This window comes from Pipistrellus hanaki, assembly GCF_964339955.1.
Source record: "Pipistrellus hanaki genome assembly, chromosome: 2".
Lineage (NCBI taxonomy): Eukaryota > Metazoa > Chordata > Mammalia > Chiroptera > Vespertilionidae > Pipistrellus > Pipistrellus hanaki.
Genome location: NC_140504.1, coordinates 181,409,761 through 181,423,356, shown reverse-complemented (window position 1 = coordinate 181,423,356; position 13,596 = coordinate 181,409,761). Strand labels below are relative to the sequence as shown.

Here is a 13,596-nt window from a genome sequence, read left to right as displayed (position 1 = left end):
TAAGGGACACCTGGTTCACCCAAATAAGTCCATTACATCAAGGTTTTACTACAATATATAATACAACACCCATCATTTAATTGTGGCACATTCATAAAATGGAAACTATGCAGAGATCAAAAAGAATAAAATAGATTTATATGAACTGTTATGGAAAGATGGCTAAGAGTCACTAATAAGTAAAAAAAGCAAGGTCTGTAACACTGTATACAGAAATATTTGTGAGTATCATACATGTTTCCATATCCATGAACTATCTGGAAAATTACACAAAGATAAGAGGTAACAATGGTTGCCTGGAGCATGATTTATTTTATCATAATATATGCCTTTTTCCATGTTCATGTTACCTTAATTTTTTTTTTTATTCCAGGGTGATAAAGACCTATAATGATGAACAATCTAGTTACATTCTTTTTTTAAATATATTTTTATTGACTTTCCACAGAGAGGAAGAAAGAGAGATAGAGAGCTAGAAACGTCAATGAGAAACATTGACCAGCTGCCTCCTGCACACCTCCCACCGGGGATGCGCCCGCAACCAATGCACATGCCCTTGACCGGAATCGAACCTGGGACCTTTCAGTCCCCAGACCGACGCTCTATCCACTGAGCCAAAACGGTTTCGGCTCTAGTTACATTCTTAACAATGCTATAGCGATGGGATTACAAAGAGCCTCAAGAGGGCTAGTCCCTCTGTTCCAGGCAGGCCTATACCTACAAACAATTCTAGAAAGACAGTGTTCTTTGTTAAAGCAAATGATACAGTAAATTCTCTAATTTGATGGGTTATGCTAGTAGTCAGCAAATTAAAACAGCACATAATATAAATGAACAATAAAATAGTCTATATCTAAGAAAATAAAATCTAAAAGCAAAGGTCTGACAAACAAATAAGCATACACTTACTGTGTTATTTTTCTTAACCAGAAATTTTACAGGAAGTCATGCAAATTTGAGTTAGCTTGGTTTCTACAAACAGGCAACATGAAAGCATAATACTGTATATAAGACTAAAACCTTGCAATAATTTTTTCCTAAGACAAATTTATTTCACTTCAACAGACACCTGCACTTCCCTTAAAGTATGACTGATCTATCAACAGTAAAAAATAAAAAAATAAAAAAATAAAAATCATTCTCTGAAGTTAGACATTTTTTCGTGTAATTTGACTAAAGAATTTATTGCCCTACCCAGTTTGGCTCAGTGGATAGAGTATCAGCCTGATGACTGAAGGGTCCCGGTATCTATTCCAGTCAAGGGCACGTACTTCAGTTGCAGGCTCAGGGCAACCAATTCAAGGAGGCAACCAATCAATGTTTCTCTCGCATCGATATTTCTGTCTTTCCCTCTCTCTTCAACTCGCTCTAAAAATCAATGGAAAAATATCCTTGAGTGAGAATTAAAAAAAAAAAATGTTGAAAACAAATAAAATAATTTTTAAAAAATCAACTGGTAGCCAAAACCGGTTTGGCTCAGTGGTAAAGCGTCCGTCTGTGGACTGAAAGGTCCCAGGTTTGATTTCGGTCAAGGGCATATACGTTGGTTGCGAGCACATCCCCGGTAGGGGTTGTACAAGAGGCAGCTGGTCGATGTTTTTCTCTCATCGACATTTCTAGCTCTCTATCTCCCTTCTTCTCTGTAAAAAATCAATAAAATATTTTTTTTTAAAAAAATCAACTGGTGAATGTGTAAACAAATAAAATAAATCAATGTTTCTCGCCAAAACCGGTTTGGCTCAGTGGATAGAGCGTCAGTCTGAGGACTGAAAGGTCCCAGGTTCGATTACAGTCAAGGGCATGTACTTTGGTTGCAGGTACATTCCCGGTAGGGGGTGTGCAAGAGGCAGCTGGTCTATGTTTCCCTCTTCGATATTTCTAGCTCTCTATCCTTCTCCCTTCCTCTCTGTAAAAAAATCAATATTTTTTTTTTAAATCAATGTTTCTCTTTCTCCTTCTCTCTCTCAAATCAGTAATTTTCAAAGCCCTCAATAAAAGTTTGCTGTTTATACAGCATAAAAAAAATAATTTATTAATTAAAATATCTATTGGACACTATACTCTATGTCACATACTCAAACAAGAGCAGTAAACAAAAGCTGTCAGGATGGGTCTTATATTTTTGTAGGCAGAAAAAGACAAATAAAATATGCCACTGGCTATGAAAAAAAAATGCACAGCAGGGGAATCTGCAGTGCCTCCCATTCTAAATAGGGCTATCAGAAAAGGCCTCACTGAAAAAATGACATTTTATCTAAGACCTGGGGGAGTGAGCCAAATAGATATTTGAGGGAGCATTCTAGGCAGAGGGATTAGCAGTTGCAAAGGTTATGAGATCGGGCCTTGCAGTGTTCTTAGAATAGGGGGGGTGAAGGGAGGGGCGCGGCAGCGCAGGGAGGGGCAGTGTTACCAGAGCAAAGAAGGCAAGGGAATAAGGTCAGAGAAGTAAAAGAGGACCTATAGGCCAATGTTTGGCTTTTATTTGGAAAAGATGAGAAGATTTCAATTTCAAGCAAGAGTGACATTTTATGCTTAAAAGGCTCACTCTAGCAGAGACCGGTTTGGCTCAGTGGATAGAGCCTCAGCCTGTGGACTGAAAGGTCCGGGGTTGAATTCCGGTCAAGAGCATGTACCTTGGTTGCGGGCACATCCCCAGTAGGCGGTGTGCAGGAGGCAGCTGGTCGATGTTTCTCTCTCATCGACGTTTCTAACTCTCTATCCTTCTCAATTCCTCTCTGTGTAAAATCAATAAAATATATTAAAAAAAAAAAAAAAAGGCTCACTCTAGCTGCTACGTGGAGACAGATTATATGAGTAATAAGGGTGCAAGCAGAGATTAGACAGGAGCCTGTGTTATAATCCAGGAAAAAGACAATTCTGGCTTATGGTGGCTTGGACCAAGGTAGTAGAAATACAAAACATAAAAAGGAATCAATTTTAAGATTTGTCCATAGACTGGAGATGGAGTCTGAAAAAAAAAAGTCAAGACTCTAAGTAACTATAAGAACTTGTAAATCCCTCACAATATTCAGAAACTATTCTACAACAGATTAGAAAATTCACCAACCATCAAGGAAGAAAAGTAGAGAAATTTTTCTGTTAAGTATTACTGCATCTTTGCTTTTTGAACATTTGAGAGAAAAACTATCTTAAGACTTGTAATCTAAAAAGAATTCAACTTTGCTAACTAAACATTCAGTGTCTGGTTAACTGGGCTCAAGGTGAAATTTTACTCATCTCTCATATCCTACTCCCAACTCATCAGAGCCCTGTAGAAACAAGAGCTCTATTCTCTGTGCTACTTATCTTTCTTCATCTCTCTACTATTGCATTTATCAAACTAAAATTGTGGATTCTTGAACTTAGACAATGCAAATTAATGTTAGTTCTCCTGCCCCACTAACTACAGTCATGAAAGTTTATAAAGAGGTATTCATTAAACTCTACACAAATTAGGGTCCAAAATATATGTAAACAAGCTATAAAAAAAAAAAAAAAAATCACAAGATGCTTCTTCACTGCTAAAAAAAAAAAAAAAAAAAAAAAAAAGTTTCATAGTTACTCTCTTGGTTATCCCCACTTTTCTACTTCCTCATTTAAGGAGGGAAATTGAGAATCAAGCTCCAGTACAGAAATCAATAATCACTTCTATAAAAAGAAAGTATGACCTTGAAGGTGAGAAAATATCTTAACATTTCAGAGCTACTGGGGGGGAAAGGAAAGCAATTAACCAACAACCACACCTGCTTCTGAGAACAGTGACAGTTATTTACTGAAGTTTTGTGGGCCCTGTTCCCACTCAAATGAAAAGGGAGTGGTTTTCAAGTTTGTATGTACCCTGGTGATTAGAAGTAGTTGTCCTTTTCTAGTAACTCCTACCTCAACGAATAACTGTAAGACAAAAATTGCATTAAATATTTTCCTGCTACCCTCGAAAATATTTACTTTTCAATTTTGTTCTCTATTGTTCTTTTACAGATTAACAATTCTCCAGATAAATCTCTTGTCCAAATTGTTATTTTTCATTTCATTAGTCAATTTAAATGGAGGTACAACACTATATCCAGTTTTCATTTTCTAAAAAATGATGTAATAACATTAAAAATCTCAACAACACAATCCTAACATTGGGCATTAATATTATTGTTTTCAGTGAATCTTCTAAAAATTAAGCTCTTTGACTCTATTAAATTGTTATATTCATTTCTAGATAAAGGTATCATGATATCCTCTCCATAGACTTTAGTTGTTTTAAGAGTCCCAAGCTTCTTTATTATTAAGTTTTAAATTTAACTGTGATAAGCCTCCTTTATACAATACAAATTATCTCGAACTCAGCTGCCTTCCCATAAAATTAAATCCACTAGTGTTTGTTTTCTTCTTTCCTTCCATCTTTCTGTCTTCAATCTCAAAAGGCTATATAACTTTCTTAGAGAACAATTTAGGTCTTAATCATTTTAGTTTCCAACATCACTATACATAATCCCAAGAACCATTGAACCAATTACTTCTTTAATAAAAAGAAAATGTATTTGAGATTCTAAACTTCAATGCAAAAAAAAATTTAATGCAACTGCAATAAAGCAGATTCAGTAGGAAAAATTCAAAAGGGCTCCTGAATTCACCATCTCAACACCACTTTGAAATGTTTTCTGACCTATATCAGGCCAGTTTGAATGACTATAACAGCTGCAAGTTTCCTGAGGTTGCAAAATAGCTACTTGGTTAAAGGTTACTTGAGTCACCTTTCAAAATAACCTACAGCACAGGAGCAGCATGCAAAGCAAAAACTTCCAGGCTATTGTTAGCATTATTTAAAATATGTTTCAGAACTTAGCAGTTTATGGGTCAGCTTAATTCTTTCATTTCCCTATTTTGTAAAATGTATTGGTCCTGTTCAAGTATCTACCACCAAAAGAGGGGGAAGGAAGCTCTCTGTGTCCGGATATGAAATTAAAAAATTACAAATAACATCTTGTCAGCACAAACTCTTTTGTTTAAGCCCCAGAAATTTGTCTGCTGTTAGGATATTTTGGTTCAAGTTTCCCCAAAAGCCGGGTAAATTACACTTCACTTCCTCTCCTAAAGTTACTTCTTATAAATCACATTATACTTCACAGCCATCTCTCTGTGTACTGAGTATAGTACAAGATAAATAGGCAAGAACCTAAATCATTCTATTTGGAGCTGCTAGTGGCCTTTTAAAATATACTGTCTACCATTATTTGCCCAATAATAGCTTGATGTTTAATTTCGTAAAACACAACATTCACAATCTTTAAAAACTATAAAGTTGTTTTACCTTATATGTTAATGTGAAGCAAAAATGGTGAAATACTCTATAATGCCATGTCAAGGGGTTATTATCCTTTGCTCACTACCTTAACTCAATTTCAACATGTATTCCTTTTCTCTTTCCTCTTAAAGAATGCAAAATAAAAACTTTAATGCAGCCGAAACAGGTTTGGCTCAGTGGATAGAGCGTCGGCCTGTGGACTGAAAGGTCCCAGGTTCGATTCCGGTCAAGGGCACGTATCTTTGTTGCAGGCACATCCCCAGTAGGCGGTGTGCAAGAGGCAGCTGATTGATGATTCTCTCTCATCGATGTTTCTAACTCTATCTCTCTCTCTTCCTCTTTGTAAAAAATCAATAAAATATATATATAAAAAAAAAGTTTAATGCAAAATTTAATCTTTTTTGTCCTCTTCCTCCAAATACCTACTGAGGTGAGAGGCAACAAACCATTTCTGAATAATACTAAAATGCAGCACATCGGTCTTACAAATATTTGTGGAGTTCTGTGCGCATACCATACAAACATCCAGAATCAAGATCCTAAAACAATTAATACGGATGAAAGATATTTTATGATGGGACATTAAAATTTCATACTGATACTACATATTTAGAAGAAACAAAGTGAGTGTGAGTCGAATGAAGTAGGATTAAGACTTCTGAGGAAAGGTAAAACTTTTATAACAAGATTGGTAGAAACAGTGAAGGGACAGCATAACTTAGGAAAAGACTCAAGTCTCTGGTTACATATCTTGGTGAGGACTTGACCATGCTGAGAATTTCAGATCAGTTCAGATGCAATAAAAGCTCTTAGGAAATTAAAAGTATAATAGTAATCAGGAAGCAACTCTTTGCTCCTTGAGAGAAAACAAACACAGTTGAGCCTTGAACAAGGAGCTAGCGGCATATTCCCCCACCGCGCCCCCCCGCCCCCCCCCACACACACACACATATACGCAGTTGAAAATCTGTATATACTTTTTGGCTCCCCAAAAACTTAAGTTGCCTCTCAGTATCCGAAGGGGATTGGTTCCAGCCCTCCAACCCTCACAAATACCAAAATCCTCGGATGCTCAAGTCCCCTATATAAAATGTAGATCAAAGCACAGTCAGCCCTCTACATCTGCAGACTCCCAACCATTAATCAAAAACAGTACAGGCATTTATTTATTATTATTTGTTATTATTATTATTTTAATCATCACCCAAGGATATGCTTTTTTATTGATTTTTTTTAGAGAGAAGCATTGATGTAAGAGAGAAACATCAACTGGCTGCCTCCCATATGTTCCCTGACCAGGGATCAAACCAAGAACTTAGGCATGTGCCCTGACAGGCAATCAAATCCACAACCTTTTGGTGTAGGGACAATGCTCCAACCAACTGAGGCACCCAGCCAGAGTGAGGTATTTATTTTTAAAAGTCCATGTATAAGTGGATCTGGGCAGTTCAAACCCAAGTTGTTCAAGGGTCAAACTGTATTGTCATATTGGTGAGCATTTCTGATCTACTGAGCAACACCATAATTACCAACAAGTCTCACAAAGAATCTCTCAACTTATTAAATCCTACTTGATAAATCCTTCTTCCTTGTAAACAGATGAGTTTATTAACTAAAATAGTGACCTGATACATGAAATTTGTGCAAGGGGCTTCATCCGCAAGGTACGGACAGTTGTTCTGCTGTTCGGTCTAATTAGCATATTAGCTCTTTATTATATAGGATTCTACTTGTGGATGACCTCCAAATGAAAATCGCATCTCACTAGAAAAACAATTCAGCCCTAGCTGGTTTGGCTCAGTGGATAGAGCGTCAGCCTGCAGAATGAAGGGTCCCAGGTTCAATTCCATTCAAGGGCACATGCCTGGGCTTTGGGCTCAATCCCCAGTAGGGGTCATGCAGGAGGCAGCCAATCAATAATTCTCTCTCACCATTCATGTTTCTAGCTCTCTATTTCTTTTCCTCTCTCCCTCTCCCCCTTTCCCGCCCCCCCCTCTCTCCCCCCCTTTCCTCTCTGAAAACAATAAAAGATATTTTTTAAAGAAAAGAAAAACAACTCAAAGTATAGTCTATGACTTAAATTTGAAGTGCTTTGTGTCCAGAAAGATCTAAATTATTTTAATTTAAACCAATCACCAAAAGGAAACTTGTTTGTAACCACTCGTGTGGGAAAGAATAATGTCACTAGAATCTATTGTTTCTCCATCATATCCTTCCCAATTTGCTGACAAATCCTGCTGATGACTCATATCCTTCTGCACTAACCAGTCACTCTGTTCCCTCATGATATGCTTTTCACCAATAATGTGATGCAGAAAATACATCAATTTGTTTTGCTACTAAAAAACAGTAAATATCCACATATGTATATAAATACAACTTACAAACATTGTGGTGGAACCACCTAGTGAATATTTCCTATAAAAGAATGCAAAAAAAAAAAGCTATGCTTAAATCTCAACTAAGACTAAAGGATGACTAGAAGAAAGCAGACCTAATTGTAAAATTTGAACTCCTGTCAAATGATACATTAGTACAGAGCCAACATTTTTTACCACTGCAGAAATAAAAATATAAAGTAATTTATCTGATCTGCTAAAGCAAATATATCATGTGTGTATTTTATGCCAAAAGAATTAACGTTTTCTGAGAAGAATGAAATTTCAACCCAAAAATACTATGAAAGGAATTAAATACACAATTCCCTAAAGGTAAAGACTGTTCTAATGGTCAAAATATTTTTCCAAAACAGACTCAACTAGCAAAAAAAAGGTTAGTCTTAAAATTCTCTACAGCTTAAAACGGCAATGCCATGCAATGTAAATTTATATTCAAATGATGAAGTTTAGTTTCTAAGCTACTTAAGATAGAGTGGATGCTGTGTTACAGGAACTATAGGACAGAAATCTGTTCGGGGAAACAAAAACCATTTGTATTACAGTCACTTAACTGGTAGTATAATGTGTCAATTCCTCATAGTCATTTTTCTGGAAAAGATTTTGTGCCAGTATATCTACACTGATTGAACAGATAATGCAGGGAAAACCACCTAAGACATTGCAGGAGAGTCACTTTCTCACCTGGGTCCTGTACTCCACAGGGTACACTGTGGAAAGTAGATAAAGCCTACAGTGCTGTGAAGCTTTTTCATAGAATGGAAGTGCTAGATAGAGTAGTGACAGTTTCTGGTACAGCATAAACCTCTATAACTCTAAGGAACAACAAATTTACATACAACAACCACTAGAACGCTACACCAGGCAACCCAGCAAGGCTTCAAATCCCTACAGTAGGCAGGAAGTCAAAGGAGCTAGAGAATGTTTAGTCAATAAAACAAAAGATACTGAGGGGTTTGGGAAGAGAATGGACAAAAATTTTACACCTATGGATAAAGACAGTGGCGGGTGTATGGGCATGGGTAAGGGCATGGGGTGGAGTGGGAAATCAGGTGGAAGAGAGCTATGGGGGGAGGGGGGGAGGAACACCTGTAATAATCTGAACAATAAAGATTATATATTAAAAAAAGATAACTAAAAAAAAGCTAACAGACACCTCTACACATAAATTAGTTCTGAAGTTGAAAATGGAAAAAAGGCTCTTCTAATATCCCAGATTAATAGACTCAAATCACCACTTCCCAAAATAATTATAACTGGTGGCATCCACTGTTCATTTAACCATTCCCAGTACAAAATTGAATTGTAACGTCAAAGGCTCTTACTTTTTAAACTTAGAGAATCATCAGTTTCTGTGTAACCCAACCAGTGTCCTGAGAAAAAAATCTCAAAGCAATACATCCCCAAAAGAGTAAAAAATGTACCTGAAGTACCCTTTAAAAAAAAAATAGCCTGGCAGGTATGCCTAGGTATTTGAGTGTTGACCTATGAACCAGGAAGTCTCGGTTCAATTTAGGTCAGGGTACATGCCTAGGTTATATTTTAATGTAAATTAAAAATATGTATTTTACATTAAAAAAAATAAAATTCAGCCGAAACCAGTAGAGCGTCGGTCTGCGGACTGAAAGGTCCCGGTTTCGATTCCGGTCAGGGGCATGTACATTGGTTGCGGGCACATCCCCGGTAGGGGGTGTGCGAGAGGCAGCTGGTCGATGATTCTCTCTCATGGACGTTTCTAGCTCTCTATCTCTCTCCCTTCCTGTCTGTAAAAAATCAATAAAGTATATTAAAAAAAATAATAAAAAAAATAAAATAAAATTCAAGCCAAAATAAGGGGGCTTTGTCCTTAACTTCTACTTAACACCTACATTAAGTACTTTAAGCCCCAAGGGGAAATTTATTTTATCCTCTACCATTTATTTACTGATGCTGTTTAAATTGAATTCCAAAACTTGGGATTCAACAATTCATCTACAAACCAATTTCCTTATCTATAAAACTGAAAGAATGCCACTTACAGGATTATTATGAACTGTAAATGAGATGATTTGTGATTCAGCACAAAAGAAATTATCTCAAGAAGGGAATATTGAAACCTAAACATAATGTTGGGACTTCACAAGTAGTTAAGACCTCAAGAATTCTACCACTACTCTTCTTCTTCTACCATATTAAACTATGGATCCTGATTTCAAGTCACCAAAAATTTTTAAAGATCCCCAACTTCTATGAATAGTACAACTAATAGTATAGCACTGAAAGAAATCTGCCTAACTTAGGTTTCACTCTTCCGAGTGCAACAGTTAAAAATTTATGTACTGTTCCTCTGCAACTTATTTGTAATGCTTTTTCTCGAGGCTCCACTAGTTACCAATCACAACTTCCAACAAAAAGAAAGTACACTCAAATCCTGTAAAATAAATTTCTACTAAATTCTGATTTTGTGCCTCAAAATCATAGCGTTCTGTAACTACTGTAGAAATATTACCTTTGAAAGACAGCAAAAATTCTTAAGAAACATAAATCTTTTTTACTTTGTACACACAAATGTCTTTTCAAGTAAAATATAAATATGGGGTTTTCAAGACCTTTTAAGAAAATTATATACCGTACATAAGCATTCAAAAATCATTTACTCTTCCCTAATGCCATCAAAGTTCATTGATATAAATGGTTTCTGCCTGTAAGTTTGGTTCGTTCAAATTAAATATTACTTGACTGACTCACGGAGGGAGTGGTTTGACTTTTGCTATTTTGAGTCAGAATATACCAGGTCCAACAGTTCTAAACAATTTCTCATTTGTATAGGTGTTCTAAATTGCTAGCCTTTTCCAGGTACTAAATGTAAAATTAAACTACTGCCTTAGTAGAAAAGTCTTAATGGTACTAGTACTTTGAATCTGTATTTCAATGTGTAATTAACAAAGTGCTTTCATATGTATTTTCTCACTTGCTGTTCACAATCTCGGAGAGGAAAATACCCCACAAGCTGAACAAAGACTTTAACAAAAAAAGTGACTACTACTAGCTGACTCTTAGCCCCCCAAAATAAAAAACATAAAAGGCTGCTGAGTTCCTTTAATCAGACTTTCCTCTCCCAGACATATTCCAGGTGCCTCATAAAAACTCTGTCTCAAACCACACATCCTGGGGCCCCAGGAGAGTTTCAAGGCATAAGCTCCACCCACATAAAACCCTTGCTTAGATCCTGAAAAGCCTCCGAGTCAGCATCTCCTAAATGATCCCCTTGCCTCCAGCCATTTACTCTTCTGCTATAACTTCAACATCTCTCACCTGTACAAGCTGACACTGTGTGGTAAAATACCCCAAAGTGAGACAACCTAATGTGAAGATAGTAATTATGTGGTGGAAAAATCAAGTACTTTGGAGTCAGAAAGACCTGAGTTTTTAATCCAATTCCTATTATCTTTTGACCTAGAACAAGTTATTTCTTTGAGTCTCTTCATCACTTTAAGTAAGTCAATGAGGGCTCATCATTGTATCCGCCTGGCAAATAGAAGCCACTCAATATGTGCCAAATAAATATAAATGAAGACACTTACCACCTTTTAATAGCCGTGAGAATTAAATGAATATAAAAAGCACCTGGTATATAGTAGGCATTTAATACTAATTAATCCAGGTCCCCACTGAATAGTAACATTATTTACTATTTTCAAAAACAGAGGTCATGACAGTGATTAAGAAAAAGAATGCTCTAAGAAAAATATAATTTGACACATCACTGCTTTTGCCTGTGATTCTATTATGTCTACTATCTAACTCTTCGGTTATCATATTGAAAAACTCCCAACTTCTGATAAAAGTCTCATCATTAAGGTATAAAACCCATATAAGGCACTCTTTATGAAGAACCCCTAACTTCTACAATACAAGAATCTGGGAAAAGTCCATGATGGTGATTAGTTCATTCACAATCTAATAAGAAACAACTTTTAAAATGTCAAGATCAGAATACTGGCAAACAACTTCTTACCATCTTCACCAACACAATGGTATACTGACAAGAGATTCTGAAACCTTAATAAATAAAGTATCCTTTCATAGCCTTCATTTCTTTTTGCACATGTAACGAAGCATAACTTCCTATCTGAAACTACTGTAATATAGAGTATGGCAGCAAATAACTACCATCTCCTAATCCAGCAGTGGTTGTGGTTTGGTGACTCCAAACAGACAAGCAGCATTTGTTGAACGCCTACAGTGATGCTAGAACTGCTAGACACTTTATATGTCTCTTCACAAATTCCAGAAAATAAAGAACTAGCCTACGGTTCTTGTCCATCATCATTACATCATAGCAGCAGTAGCAGCAGCAATATTTCCTAAGAGCTCTTCTCCAGAAGATTAGGAAAGAGCCACAATCTAAAAAATATGACTTCAAATTTACCTAAAAATAAAATACCTTTCACCTCCCCTGAAAAGCTAACAATACTTTACAAGAGTCTCTGCTGCTGAATAAAGGCAGAAGCCTAGGATCCTGGGCAATGGACAAGTTTTAGTTAGCTCTTACATCCCCGGACTAAAATGGGATGACAACCACATCCTTGACAAATTTAGAAATTTATGGTAGATGGCATGAAAAGGGGAGGGAAAAAAGCACACTCTTTTCAAAAATCCCAGAACTAGAAAATGACAGTGCCACTGGAATACACTCCGATACCCTTTTCCTCACCCTTGAACCCAAGAAGCCAGGGACAAGACGCTCCTGGAAAGAACTCCCTAACTCGGAACACCAGGACTCCCGGCCGCCTTACACCTCCACCGGGGCGAGCCGCGGGGTGCTGCTCACACTCCCTCTGGACGGACGCAGCACACCCTCCCCACACTCACCTTCTCCCCACACTCACCTCTCCCCAACCCCTCACGCTGCACTCCCTTCTCCCACACTCACTGGTCCCCTCACGCTGCCCCCCAAGTCACTCTCCTCCGACACTCATGTTCTCCCCACACCGTCCACGCAGACACCACCGCCCGCACACCCTCCTGTACACACACCCCACTCTCCCACACTCTCCCTCCCTCCCACCCGGGCACCCCGGCCTCCCCTCCCGCACCCCCGCATGCACAGAGCCCCTCAGCGCACGCACACCCCCCCCGCCGCCGCCCACCCGCCCCGCATTCTTACACACACCATTCCCCCGCCTCCCGCACCCACCCTCCCTCTCCACGCTTCCCGGCCGCGCTCCCCCGCCCGGCCCGGCCGCCCTCCTTCCGGGGACGTGTCTCGGGCCTGCGCTAATGGCTGCGGCGCCTCCCGCCCTCCCCTCCCCGAGGCCCCGGGGGCCGGCGCGGGGGCCGCCCGGCAGCGGCGCACTCACGCTGGCGAGCTGGGGCCTGGGCATTGACGTCCGGCGGAGGCGGGAGCGAGGAGGCGCCTCTCTCCTCAGTCACCTCGGCGGCGGCGGCGGCGGCGGTAGCGGTGGCGGCGGCGACGACTCCCCCCCAGCCTCGGCGCGCGACACCCGGCCCGGCCCGGCGGCGGCGGCGGCGGCGCGTGTCCACGAGTCCGTCTTGCTGCTGCTGCTGCGGCCGCCGCTGCGTCTCCTGCTGCCGCCGCTGCCCCCGCTGCCGCCGCTACGCTGTGGCGTCGCCTGGTGCCGTGCCCGGCCGCCGCTGCCGCTCCAGCCGCTACCGGACGGACGACGGTTACAGCCCCACGATCGCGCCTCCGCCACCACCGCTGCGCGCGCAGCCGGAACCAGCTCCCGCCGCCGCCCCTCAGGGGGCGCTGCGGGGCGCGGCGCGCGCCCGGCGGCCCGCCCACCGCGCCCGCTGATTGGCTGGCCGGCCGGCGCGGGGCGGCTGGGCCCGCCCACTGCCCCCGCCGGGCGCTAACCCACTGCCCTCGGCGCCTCGCCCGCGGCTTCTCGGCCTTCGTTC

General features: G+C 39.9%; 1 protein-coding gene across 3 annotated transcripts in view; it reads right to left on the bottom strand.

Annotated features, from left to right (window-relative positions):
* Positions 1-13,596, bottom strand: part of PTP4A2 (protein tyrosine phosphatase 4A2) — a 33,465-nt gene that overhangs the window by 19,539 nt on the left and 330 nt on the right. For 2 of the 3 annotated variants that reach the window (XM_084874381.1, XM_084874383.1), the window contains exon 1: positions 13,035-13,429. The exons of the other annotated variant lie outside the window; for it this stretch is intronic. The gene's annotated coding sequence lies outside the window, so the exon portion shown is untranslated. Of the gene's footprint in view, positions 1-13,034; positions 13,430-13,596 lie in introns of those variants that run through there. 3 annotated transcript variants of the gene reach the window in all.